This window comes from Scleropages formosus, chromosome 5 (genome assembly GCF_900964775.1).
Source record: "Scleropages formosus chromosome 5, fSclFor1.1, whole genome shotgun sequence".
NCBI classification, from domain to species: domain Eukaryota; kingdom Metazoa; phylum Chordata; class Actinopteri; order Osteoglossiformes; family Osteoglossidae; genus Scleropages; species Scleropages formosus.
Genome location: NC_041810.1, coordinates 36,415,101 through 36,429,691, shown reverse-complemented (window position 1 = coordinate 36,429,691; position 14,591 = coordinate 36,415,101).

Genomic DNA, 14,591 nt, shown 5'->3' with positions numbered 1-14,591 from the left:
ATTTTAGCTTCCGACTCTATTGTTTTTAAACAGATTCATCTCTCTTCTCATTGGTCGATGGGCCATTTGATGGTGGAGGCTACGATTTCCATAGAGGCCCCGTTGCACGGTCTTGGGTACTGGAAACTGGATGTAGATGCTTTAAAGGAGAAAGAGTATAGCAACCTTTTTTATGAACATTTTAAGGTGTGGCAGGAGCTCAAACCTTTCTGTAGCTCTGCTTCGGATTGGTGAAAAGCCACCAAAACAAAGGTGCGAACCATTACTAGGCAGTATTGTGTTGGGGGGGGGGGGTGTGGTGGTGCAGTGGGTTGGAGTGGGTCATGTGCTCCACTGGGTCTGGGGTTCAGATCCCGCTTGGGGTGCCTTGCGACAGACTGGCGTCCTGTCCCGGGTGTTTCCGCGACCCCGTATGGGACAAGTGGTTCAGAAAGCTTGTGTGTGTGTATTGTGTTGGTAGGAAGGTTCAATCTCACAGCGCTATTTGGAAAGTGGAGAAAAAGTTGGGAAAGCTCTATGCCTACCATAATAATGGGAAAGATTTTAATAGTGACAGAGAAGCAGAACTAAAGGTGGAATTAAGGCGACTATATGACCAGCAAGCTAGTGCTCTCTTTGCAAGAGCCCAAGTAAGAGAATTGGAGGAAGATGAAAAATGTTCCTCCTTTTTCTTTTATAATGTAAGGGGCTTTCAACATGATATGGGTTTTACTTCTTTGCGAACTAGGCAAGGACAGCTGGTTAAGGATACGGCCCAGATGAATGAGGTTGCTACAGAGTTTTATAGAAGTCTTTTTAAGGTAAGGGAAACTGACCCCGTCACAGGGGATTCTTTTTTACAGTATTTGCAGGTGACCCTCCCGGCTGATTCCGACACTCTGGGGGAACTGTCTGAGGTGTTCTCCAGAAAGAACCGGAGGAAAGTCCCAGGCTTGGAGAGACTGCTGGTGGAATTTTGTTCCACATTTTGGGATGTCCTGGACCCTGTCTTCCTTGAGGTTGTGGAAGAAGTACTGACCCGAGGTAAGATAACAGAGAGCATGAGGTCGGGGGTTTTATCCTTCTTGCATAAGAAAAGTGATAGAGCCAATCTGAACAACTGGAGGTCCCTGACCATGCTCTGTGTTGACACAAAGTTAATAGTCAAAATCCTAACCGAGTGTCTGAGGAAGGTTATGGGCGTCCTGGTCCACGAAGACCAGATGTGTGGGGTTCCCTGGCGCTTGGCAGTCTGGAATTTATGTCTTATCAGAGATGCGATCACCTGGGTGGAGGACCAAAGAGTCCCCCTAGTGCTGGTCAGCCTCAACCAGGAGAAGGCGTTTGATCGGGTGGACTACAATTTTATGTTTAATGTTTTGGGCAGATTGAGACTCATTTTTCTCGGGTGGGTCCGAACACTATAACGAGGTTGGTAGCCGAGTTCTTATTAATGGCTCTCTCGGGGAGTGGTTGCCCCAGATGAGTGGAGTAAGACAGTGGTGTCCGCTGTCTCCCCTTCTCTACGTTTTGTACGTGGAGCCGCTGGCGGCAGCAATTCGGGCCCTCCCGGGAATAGATGGGTTGCTCATTCCGGGAGGTGGGGGTAGGACTGTCAAGTTGGCTCAGTATGCAGATGACACAGTCCTCTTTGTACGTTCTGACCACTCACTCGCCCAAGCGCTGCACCTGACTCAGACGTCCGGTGGGGCCTCAGGTTCAGTGCTCAACCTCAGGAAGACAGAGGTAAAGTACTTCGAATTCTGGGGTGCGCGAAAAGACACCTTTGGTGGTCTCTTGCTTTGTAATGGTCCCCTCAGACTGCTGAGTGTGATTTTTCTTTCAGAAGGAGCAGCCTGGGTCAACTGGGAGGAGTGTCTTGCGATAGCTAAGCCGAAGATGGGGCTGTGGAAGGCAAGGTCCCTGTCCTTCCTGGGCAAGGTACTGATTTTGAAAGTCGACGTCCTCCGAGCCTTGCTTTATTTGGCTCATGTCTACCCCATGCCTCGCAATTTAAGGAAAGGGTTTGTGAAAGATGTGTTTGACTTGGTATGGGGTAGGAAGCATGAGTTTGTGAGGAGGGAGGTGATGTAACTAGGGAAGGACGGGGTGGAAGGGGGGTCCCTGACTTCCCCTTAAAATTTGATTGCCTCTTTTTTGAGAAGCACTGCTTCCGTCTGGCAGCTCCCCTGGAACACCCACACCAGCATTTTGTTCGCCTCTGGCTGTCTTTCCCGTTGCGGCATTTGGTGAATTCGTGGTCCAATGTTGGACCAAAGGCCAAGTCTCTGCCAGACCATTATAAACAGATGGTGAAATGGAGTAAGATCATTCTGGCAGACACTGACGCAAGTATTCTCCTCAAGCAGAAAATGTTATATAATGCTTTGTTGGAGAGGAGGGGAATGCGAGTGATGTTGGGCCTTGGGGAAGGTATTTGGACCCAAATTCAGCCAAAGGGGCTCGACAATAGGCTGCAGGATTTAAACTGGCAGTGCCTCCGTGAAAGATTGTCCGTAATGGAGAAACTTTATAGATACAGGTTCACTGTACGTCCCGACTGTCCGCAACCCCAGTATTTAGGTGCGGAATCGATTAAACATGTTTTTTGGGATTGCGATTATGCTGGGACGGTCTGGTCACTGGTCAAGCCCTTGTGCAGGGAGCTAGACGGTGGGATGGCACTGACTTTTGATTATGTCATGAAGGGACTCTCCCCCAAGGTAAACAAAGCAACCTCTGGTAGGATATGGTTGATTGTGAGTTTGACAAAGAGAGAATTGTGGAATGCACGCATTAACCTTCTCCGAAAGGGGTTGAAAATGAGAGCCTATGGTGTTGCTTGAAAATCCGAGATGAACTGAAGTTCAGGGTAAAGCTGGATGTGATCGCCTGGGGCTACCTCGAGGCAAAGGACAGATGGAAAGGCCTTGTGGAAAAATATGCCTGAAGCTCTGAGGATGGACATCTGCTTTATGGAACTGCATTCTTTTAAAACATATCGTATTTCTTGTATCCTACCCCCTTGTATATTTATTTCTTTTTATATTTATTTTCTTCATTTGGGTGGATTTTATCTGTATAGTATCTTATTCACAGATTTTATTAGTTTTACTAGGTTTGTGCACTTTTAACTGTTTTATACTGATGACTAACTTTTGTGTGTATGTCTTTTTTATCAGCATGATTTTAAGTTTTGGGGGGTATGGTAAAGTTTTGTATTGTCATTGGGAAGTATTTTATGTGTTTTGGAAGATGCATGTATGTGATATGATGACTTGGGTTAGGCTGCTATTGGGGGACAGTTCTTTCATGGGTATGTTGGTGGGGGGGTGGATGAGGGTCGGTTGTGTATTTTGTAGCTGGGAGGGGGGATTGTTTTCTTTGATAGGTCTTTCAATAGATTATTGGAGAGAAATTGTGATATTGTATTGACAATGTATTTTATGTAATGGTTTTTTGTAAGCCTCGTTGACCAACTGTAGGAAATGTTTTAAATTTAGTTGTAAATTTGTTGATAGTTGTTTTTAATTGTGTATTAATTAATAACGTTATTAAATAAAGTTAGAAAAAGAGAAAAGAAAGCGATGCATTGTGGGTAGGGAGTGCAATATCCGGTCCACTGCTGTCTGCCATGTTGAGTGATGAAAGTGATGTGTGTTCGAGTGGGAGGCACTGGAGCAATTAGCTCGAAAGCCGAGTTTGTTTTATATTTATTTTATACGATTATGAATAACAGGTGTACAGTTCAGGCAGCATTTGACCAGCAATAAACACCAGCAGTGGGTCCCGCTTCAGTTCGTTATTGAATATTCCTCCAGCTAGTAGAAATTCAAATTAACTAAGTTTATTACTGCGAGTTAAGGAAACATTACAGCCGGTCTAAAACAGTGGTAATAAAACGAAACAGACCCAGGACACTGGTATCTACTCCATCTCACATGGGGACACTGAGAAATAACCCCAAATCCCAAACGCAGGATCATAAAGGGGCTCAGTGAATGTGGAGGTGAAGCTGTACAGGAGGGTCAGTTCACCAGAGGAGACGCTGTAGAAGGACAGAGTGCCGGACACACAATCCACATACACTCCTACTCTGCGGGAGGGGGGAACAGGTATAACAGTGTGTATCTTATTGTGACTGAGGTAGTAACTCTTATCAGAGCAGAACAGAACCCAGGACTTGTCGTTGAATCTAAGCCGACAGTCATCACTGTTTCCTTTCCTCCTGATTCCTTTATAAGTCACTCCTATTACAGCCCCATTTCCAGTCCACTGAAATTCCCAGCAACAGCGACCAGACACACTCTCTACACACACAACTTGATACCAACAGTCAAATCTGTCTGGATGATCAGGATGTTTCTGTTCCTTTTCACCCCATGTCACATTCCTGTTGTCCTCAGACAGAGAGAGGTGTGTGTTTGCTGTGTTGGGGTCCAGTATGAACTGGCAGAAGTCTGCAGATGAAACACAGTTAAAACATAGTTAAAACAGTGTTAAATCTCCAGATAAAACACAGATTTCACCAAATCCTGTAAATGTAACTGTGTGAAACTGTATTACTGGCATCTGTAGACAAACTAACTTGATGATTTATTATATTATTATTTTATTGTGCTTCTTTTATTCTTAAAAGTTAATGATGGTGACATCTTTTTTGGAACATTTCCATATTTTACTTACTTACAAGCTTACTATTTGGTTGGAATTCAGGACAGTAAATATCTCTTTCAGTCTAAGATTAAATCTCTCTGAAATTCCACTGGACCTTTTGTTATCATTCAATCCCCGGGTTACAGATGAACTTTTGTTTTCTCTGAGCAAAATGTTACTTTGGAGAAAAGTGTCTCAGAAATGAATAAATGTAAATGAAACTGTATTACAGTTTATTGTTTTTGTAGTGAACTTTCAGTTCTCACTGTTAACTTAGTGTTACTACATATATCATACGTAAATGTAAGGCAGCCCTCCACACTGATGGACAGAACAATTTCAACACTTTACACTTTCAAACAGTTACATAACACACACACACACACACATTTTCAGAACCGCTTGTCCCTCACGGGGTCACGGGAAACCGGAGCCTACCCGGCAACACAGGGCGTAAGGCCGGAGGGGGAAGGGGACACACCCAGGACGGGACGCCAGTCCGTCGCAAGGCACCCCAAGCGGGACTCGAACCCCAGACCCACCAAAAAGCAGGACTGCGGTCCAACCCACTGCGCCACCGCATCCCCTCATCAGTTACATAACTTAACAAGAATTTAAAAAATAAAAATTACAGTATGCTCAATATCTAAAATTACCACCTTTAATTTACCCATTGTAGCGTACGGACGGGAGTCCAACAGGGACGAAACGTAAAATGACCTCACGTGCAGGGTGTGGTGATCAGTTGTGTTTTCCGTTATTACCTATAGAGGGCAGAAGTGTTCGGTAAGTACAGGAAGGATACGGAGGCAGCAAGGAAGCGGATTTAGCGGAGATACTGAAAAGTACATGGTTGTGAGAATCCAGCGTGAACATTTAACAAGGCTACGTGCCAGTTAACAAAATCATTCTCAGTGTGTTTATTGAGTAAACACAACACACTGTGCGTGCTGTAAGACACTCGGTGGAAGTGAAACAGGAAACACGAGACCAGGAAACACACATGGTGTTTGAACTACGGTGAACAGTGAAACGCTACTCTGTGAGTATGACCGCAATCCCGAGACGCGACGAAATACCGGACTGGAACACTGAACCAGGACTGAAGAACAAGAGGCAGGAACTGACAGGACTTGCACTCGGTACTGGAACATGAACACCTAGGAAACAGACCGAGAGAACAAGAGACTACTAATCGCCAAGCGAGCACAATGGAACCGCTGATTAAGAATCCGCAAGTGGTTCTGCTCCGCTGGCTCCTTTTATACCTCCGTGTCCTATGAGACTGTGCGCTGATACGTGGGTGTTCCCAAGCGGCACTGACTGAGTGGCGCCGCCTCTGACCAGGAGGGGCAGTGACCCCGTGGGACGTGACACCCATATTATACTTTAAATCATTGGGTAACAAACAGATTACAATCAGATTTACTTTCAAAAATTTAAAATATACACACACACACACACACACACACACACACACACACACACACACACACACACACACACACACACACACATTTTCAGAACCACTTGTCCCAGACAGGGTCACAGGGAACCGGAGCCTACCCGGTAACACAGGGCGTAGGGCCGGAGGGGGAGGGGACACACCCAGGACGGGACACCAGTCCGTCACAAGGCACCCCAAACGGGACTCGAACCCCAGACCCACCGGACAGCAGGACCGTGGTCCAACCCACTGCGCCACCGCACCCCCTAATTTAAAATATATCGTATGTCAAATGATTTTCTTTTCACTATTACATTGATTTTGATTTATTTAGCCGTATACTGACTTTGTCTCCTGTTATTATTTCTATTATATTATTCATCATTTCCCCTCCATGAACCGCCACCTTACCGTGGTGGAGGGGTTTGAGTGCCTGAATGACTCCAGGAGCTATGTTGCCTGGGGCTATATGCCCCTGGTAGGGTCTCCCATGGCAAACAGGTCCTGGATGACAGACGAGACAAAGTGTGGTTCAAAAGCCTCTTATGAAGAAACTAAAACCAAGGCTTTTATTTACCCTGCCCGGTATGGGGTCACCGGGGCCCTACCCTGGAGCCGGGCCTGGCGGCCAGGTCTATGCCCACGGGGCCTGGCCGGGCTCAGCCCGAAGCCATGACATGGAGCCGCTCTTCGGTGGGCTCACCACCTGCCGGAGAGACCGTAAGGGGCCGGTGCATTGTGATTTGGGCGGTGGTCGGGGCCGAGTGCCTGGCCGACCCAAACCTCGGGCGCCAACTCTGGTTTTTGGGACTTGGAATGTCACCTCACTGGCGGGGAAGGAGCCTGAGCTGGTGCGGGAGGTTGAGAGATACCGTCTAGATATAGTCGGGCTCACTTCCACTCACAGCTTGGGTTCTGGAACCATTCTTCTCGACCAAGGGTGGACTCTCCACTATTCTGGCGTTGCCCAAGGTGAGAGGCGGCGGGCAGGTGTGGGCTTATTAATAACCCCCCAGTTTAGTCGCCATGTGTTGGAGTCTACCCCAGTGACTGAGAGGGTCATCTCCCTGCGCCTTCGGGTCAGGGAACAGTCTCTCACTGTCGTTTGTGCTTATGCGCCTAGTGGCAGTGTAGAGTACCCGGCCTTTTTGGAGTCCCTGGGGGGCGTGCCGGAAAGCGCTCCCACTGGGGACTCTGTCGTTCTACTGGGGGACTTTAACGCCCATGTGGGCGGTGACAGTGACACCTGGAGGGGCGTGATTGGGAGGAACGGCCTCCCTGATCTGAACCCGAGTGGCGAGTTGTTATTGGATTTCTGTGCTAGTCACGGTTTATCCATAACAAACACCATGTTCATGCATAAGGGTGTCCACCAGTGCACTTGGCACCAGGACACCCTAGGTCGGAGGTCGATGATCAACTTTGTAGTTGTTTCTTCTGACCTTCGGCCATATGTCTTGGACACTCGGGTGAAGAGAGGGGCTGAGCTGTCAACTGATCACCACCTGGTGGTGAGTTGGATTTGATGGCGGGGGAAAAAGCTGGACAGACCTGGCAGGCCCAAACGCATAGTGAGGGTCTGTTGGGAACGTTTGGCGGAGGCCCCTGTCAGAGAGGTCTTCAACTCCCACCTCCGACAGAGCTTCAACCAGGTCCCGAGGGAGGTGGGGGACATTGAGTCTGAATGGGCTATGTTCCACGCCTCCATTGTCGGGGCGGCGGTTCGGAGCTGCGGCCATAAGGTCTCCGGCGCTTGTCGCGGCGGCAATCCCCGAACACGGTGGTGGACACCGGAGGTACGGGATGCCGTCAAGCTGAAGAAGGAGTTCTATCGGGCCTGGCTGGCTCATGGGACTCCTGAGGCAGCTGACAGGTACCGACGGGCCAAACGGAACGCGGCTCTGGCAGTCGCCGTGGCAAAAACTCGGGTTTGGGAGGAGTTCGGTGAGGCCATGGAAGAAGACTTTCGGTCAGCCTCAAAGAGATTCTGGCAAACCGTCCGGCGACTCAGAGGGGGGAAGCGGTGTTCCACAAACACTGTTTACAGTGGAAGTGGTGCGTTGCTGACCTCAGCTGAGGATGTCCTCGGGGGGTGGAAGGAGTACTTTGAGGATCTCCTCAATCCCTCCGACACGCCTTCCGTAGAGGAAGCTAAGGCTGGGAACTTGGAGGGGGACTCGTCCATTACCCTGGCTGAAGTTGTTGAGGTAATCAAAAAACTCCTCGGTGGCAAGGCTCCGGGGGTGGATGAGGTTCGCCCCGAGTTTCTCAAGTCTCTGGATGTTGTGGGGCTGTCTTGGCTGACACGCCTCTGCAGCATCGCGTGGAGTTCGGGAACGGTGCCTCTGGACTGGCAGACCGGGGTGGTGGTCCCTCTTTTTAAGAAGGGGGACCGGAGATTGTGTTCCAACTACAGGGGGATCACACTCCTTAGCCTCCCTGGGAAAGTCTATGCCAGGGTACTGGAAAGGAGAATCCGACCGATAGTCGAACCTCGGATTCAGGAGGAGCAATGCGGTTTTCGCCCTGGCCGTGGAACACTGGACCAGCTCTATACCCTCACTAGGGTGCTGGAGGGTTCGTGGGAGTTTGCCCAACCAGTCCATATGTGTTTTGTGGACCTGGAGAAGGCATTCGACCGTGTCCCTCGTGGCATCCTATGGGAGGTACTTCGGGATTATGGGGTTCGGGGCTCGCTGCTACGGGCTGTTCGTTCCCTGTATGACCGGAGCAGGAGCTTGGTTCGCATTGCCGGCAGTAAGTCAGACCTGTTCCCGGTGCATGTTGGACTCCGCCAGGGCTGCCCTTTGTCACCGATTCTGTTCATTATCTTCATGGACAGAATTTCTAGGCGCAGCCAGGGAACGGAGGGTGTCTGTTTTGGTGGCCGCGAGATCTCGTCTCTGCTTTTTGCGGACGATGTGGTCCTGTTGGCTTCATCAATTCAAGACTTGCAGCGTGCACTGGGGAGGTTTGCAGCCGAGTGCGAAGCGGCGGGGATGAGAATCAGCACCTCCAAATGCGAGGCCATGGTTCTCAGTCGGAAAAAGGTGGATTGCCCCCTCCGGGTTACGGGGGAGTTGCTCCCTCAAGTGGAGGAGTTTAAGTATCTCGGGGTCTTGTTCACGAGTGAGGGAAAAATGGAGCGGCAGGTTGACGGATCGGTGCGGCGTCCGCAGTAATGCGGTCATTGTACCGGTCTGTTGTGGTGAAGAGGGAGCTGAGTCGTAAGGCGAAGCTCTCAATTTACCGGTCGATCTACGTTCCTACCCTCACCTATGGTCATGAACTCTGGATCATGACCGAAAGAATGAGATCGCGGATACAAGCGGCAGAAATGAGTTTCCTCCGCAGAGTGGCTGGGCGCACCCTTAGGGATAGGGTGAGGAGCTCAGTCACCCGGGAGGAGCTCGGAGTAGAGCCGCTGCTCCTCCGCATCGAGAGGAGCCAGTTGAGGTGGCTCGGGCATCTGTTCCGGATGCCTCCTGGACGCCTCCCTGGGGGGTGTTCCGGGCTTGTCCTGCTGGGAGGAGGCCTCGGGGCAGACCCAGGACACGTTGGAGAGACTATGTCTCCCGGCTGGCCTGGGAACGCCTTGGGGTTCCCCTAGAGGAACTGGAGGAGGTGTGCGGGGAGAGGGAAGTCTGGAGGACTCTGCTCGGAGTGCTGCCCCCGTGACCCGGCCCCGGATAAAAGCGGAGGAAGATGGATGGATGGATGGAACTACGTGTGGGTGGTACAAGAAATTAAACAAGGTTGTGTATGCAGTCATCGTTTATTGGGCGATAAATCATGGCACTATCCAGATTCAATGCAATCAGACACGGCAAGAACAGGGCAACCATGTGAGAAGTACGATATCGCCACAGAAGATGGCATTCATGTTGCCAAAAGAATCATCGATTCTTGATGTTGCCCATTCGCGAGTGGATGGTGCCTAGCACGCCGGCGCCAATCATGCTGATTTCGTCAGTGATCACTCGTCTCAGCGTCGGTGTCTTCGGCGCCCTGCTGCCCCGACCCACTCAGCCCAAATATAAGGTCGGTCGCTGCTGCATGCATGTCAATGGACTCGTGCTATACGGCGATGTCGGGTGTGCGAGAAGTCGATGGTTGCGGCTCCGAGGCCTCCTGAGGCGATTTTGCAGCGTCCCGCTCCACCTTGCCCCAAGCACGCTGCTTACGCTCTCGCTGAGGCGGTGTCTTGGCTGGTGTCTTATCCGCCTTTGGGCCCCCTACCTCTGTCTAAATTAAGGTTTTCCTGCCAGTGTGGTATGTGTCCGATAGCGCGGCTCTCTAGCGACGAACTGAGGTACTGACGTCACCGCTATGATGTGGTTTAAATGTGATGACACGTAGTGCAACGCACGGCAACTCCATAACGAGCCAAATGTAGGACATTTTCGCAATGTTACCAGCTCACTCAGGCTGAACCGGCAGCGGCCATTCATATGTCGTTTGATGCGGTGTTCCTTTCTCTCTCCAACAGTATATGCAGTATCTCTCTGTCTTTTCATTTGCGAGCAGCAGCGGCAAGAGGGGTTGCATTTTTTGGTTACATTCAATTCCCAAGTTACCCCCCCCCAACCTAATGAGGATAAAGACGTAGTTCTACATCAAAAAGAGAGATATATACGTGGTGATGTTGACTTGGTGTGTTACGGGCTTGTTTGTTTTCATTATTCAAATCTTTGAATAATAATTCTCCTGCTTCCCTTGTTTACTAAAGACACAACATGCATTCTATTCAGAACAAAAAAAAAATCAAGTACTGTACACAAAAATGTATCATCAAGCATATTCACAGTGATGAAGACTGACCGGTGACCACCACCTTCTTTATCTTACTGCACTGCAAGACACATGTTCCTCCAACATGGCTCTGTAGGTGTGGGGCGCTCGCAGGTGTGCGGGGCGCGTGCGCAGATGTGTGTTTCGGCGGCCGTTTGGGCTCGTGCACAGGTGAGGCTGCGGCCGCAGGTGGCGAGACTCGTGCACGCGCACAGCGAACATGGCTGATGAATGTGTTCATGGGTTTTACACATATTTATGTTTATTCATTCTAAACTTTTGTGTCACTTTTCTATATGTGCATATATACTCCATATATTTGTATATTTTTCTGCGTCTGTTTGTCACGTCCCACGGGGTCACTGCCCCTACTGGTCATAGGCGGCGCCACTCAGTCAGTGTTGCTAGGGAACAGCCACGTATCAGCTCACAGTCTCATAGGACACGGAGGTATAAAAGGAGCCAGCGGAGCAGAACCGATTGCAGATTCTTAATCAGGGGTTCAGTTGTGCTCTCTTGGCGATTCGTAGTCTCTTGTTCCCTCAGTGTTCATGTTCCAGTGCCCGTCCTGTCAGTTCCTGCCTCTTGTTCTCCAGTCCTGTTCCAGTGTCCAGTCCGGTATTTCGTCACGTCTCGGGGTTGCAGTCATACTCACAGAGTAGCGTTTAACTGTTCACCGTAGTTCAAACACCGTGTGTGTTTCCTGGTTTCGTGTTTCCTGTTTCACTTCTACCAAGTGTCTTACAATACGCACAGTGCACTTTTAACATCACCCTGCACGTGAGGTCATTTTACGTTTTGTCCGTGTTTGGACGTAATAGCAACGCGCGTCCGTGTCGGACTCTCGTCCAGATGCTATTCTTGTTACTTTAATTCTCTCTTCGTTCACACGACCAGCGATCATTTCACTCTGCGCTGGATTCCATGATCACATTATGATTCATAAAGTCAAGTTTCTCATTTCCACACGTAGCAGTGAAATTGGGGGGTAATGATAGTATATTATTTCACATTTCTATTTTTGCATTTCCATACCAGATATTCTTGGGAATTTCACCTATACATGTAACATGGAATTGTTTTTTTTTTTTTCCTAATGCTGTGTTTCTGAAAAATGTCTCCCATCATCATGACGTGTGTAGGCATTCTAACGTTCATAACGAACGGTGTCCGTGCGTCCTTCCTTACTGCATCCAAACCCAGAGTGCTGCGCACTACATTGGTGTCAGCAGCAGGTTGGGGCAGGACCATGAAAAGATGGATTCGTGAGCCGTAGAACTCCGAAGATGCAGAAGCGGGAATTGGCGCAAAGGACGAAGCCAGCAGGCCGATAAAACGGTGACTGAAAGATGAGCCTGCAGTGATCGGGACTGACGTAGAGGAGCTGTTGCTAGGCATGGGTGTCTGGCCAGGACATCGGGGGAGAGTGTGCTCTGTCAAAGGCAGCGGAGAAGAGCTGCGAGGTGCTGCTGAGGGTAGGTGAGCAGGTTAAGTGGAGTTTCCATGCACCCAGGGAAAAAGCAGCAGAGGAAGCCATTAAACCATCACCAAGCACGAGTGTTTGCGTTTAATAAAGTTCCCGTGCAAAAGAGGGCTAGATGCTGGTTTCAGAACAGCAAAACCCATCTACTTATAGACATGGCTTCCCCACCGAGTCGATCAAATCCTTAAAACCAAGATCACTCGCATTTAAAGATGCCGCCACTGTGGTTGAGAAAGCTCCCGGTTTGAATGAAGTCCTTTCGAGCTACCCTAAAAAGGGGCACCCAAGGGGAGCAAGCAGCTGCCTTGAAAGCAGGAATTCTGTACAACCGAAATCCCCCAGTCCTGTGGGCATTGCAGCAGGTCCGGCGTACAGCAAGGACGGGAGTGGTAACCGGATTGGCTCACCCAGGTCCCCTGTAGAAAGGTCACCGAGCAGCGAGAGCTGTGGCGGGGGGCCCAGACGCACAGGAGAGGTGTTCGTCACCGCCATCGAAGTAGGGGCAACGTGGAGCATCTACAGTGAATGGTCCCTGCATTACTGTGAGAGTTGAACAGCTAGGTGAGCATGAGGCCGTCAGTATGAACCACATCGGTGCCACCGGGGCTTGTTGCATATGTGTCATAGAACTATGCTGATATCTCTCTCTGTGTGCTGGTGTTCCAATAAACATTTGTTATGAACGGTGTCCGTGCGCCCTTCTTTGCCTCACCCAGACCCAGAATGGCATGTGCCACAGTACCTTACAATGGTCTAGCTATCTGTGGATAGATGCGCCATCAAGCCAAGTCGAGATCATAGCAACCACTCGTACATTTCCAAAGCAAGGAAAGATGAGAAACGGGTTGTGAATGTTTTCTTCCATGGCTGTTTGGGAGGTACAAATGCGTAAACTCCACACACCCTGAGCTGGATTTAACGCCATACCCACCAAGCAGCCCAGGAACTGTAAGACACTGACTTTATCTTGCTGAGTAATTTTTACTGGACCAATGCAGGGTGGGTATCTTGCACAGGGTTGCTATAGCAAGAGTGGGGGTTTTACCCGTGGTTCTTCAATTGCCAGGCAATAGGTCTACCCTGTAGCAAAGAGAAACTTAATTGCAGGAAAATATTTAAACTATATAAGAACAGTCAGTTACGTAAATAACAATAAATAATTACACATTGAACAGACATGTTTTCACAATTTACAATTTCCATTATTTACGAATGTGAAAATTTGAAACATCATTTCAAACTAGATCATATGCATTACAGGCCAATCGCTGCAAGAGTGCAGTAAACAGGGTATTTTTAAAAAAGTCACCAGTTTCCCTTGGAGGAAGGGCACATTTACTTCCAACCAGTTAGAGGATAATGTTCTTTTTAAGATGTTTATTATTAATTCATGGGTTCTGTCAAACAATAACTGCCTAAAACTTTCAAGTCCACCTAGTATAATTTACAGCTCTACTGAGTGTTCACATTACTGAAGATCTCACCTGGTCTCACAATACAACACATCTGGTCAAGAAATCACGTCAGCATCTGCATTTCTTGAGAAGGCTGAGGAAATTTGACATGCCAAGCCGAATCCTCAGACGCTTCTATAGGTGTGCAATCGAGAGCGTCGTCACCAGCTCTATCACAGTCTGGTTTGGAAGCTGCACAGTACAGGATCGTAAGGCGCTACAATGAGTGGTGAAAGCTGCTCAAACCATCTCTGGAACGTTCTTACCATCACTGGAGAGCCTATACCAGGCCAGAACCATCAAGAGAACCATTAACATCATCAAGGATAACAGTCATCCCCAGCACAGCCTTTTCACACCCTTACCATCAGGCAGATGCTACAGGAGTGTTAAAGCCAGAACTTCAAGGCTGACAAACAGTTTTTACCCACAGGCCATCAGGCTTGTGAACGACACCCATCCACTGCCTTTCCATCCATCACAGCAGACGCAGTTCACCCTCTGAGCCTGAGAGGTGTCAACTACCCCCATCCTTCCTACACACACATACACATCCGCAATGCCAATAACATCAGAGACCACAGACTACCTCCGCATACCTTGCGTACACAAATTCACACTCCCCCCTCAACTGCAAATAGACCCAATCTACCTCTGCAGGACGTTGCACATGTACGACTTCCATGTTTACATTGCGCACTGCACACTTTATATATGTATATAACCTCATTTCTTGGATTTTTGCACTAATAGTAATCTCAGTAATTTTTGTAACTTGCGA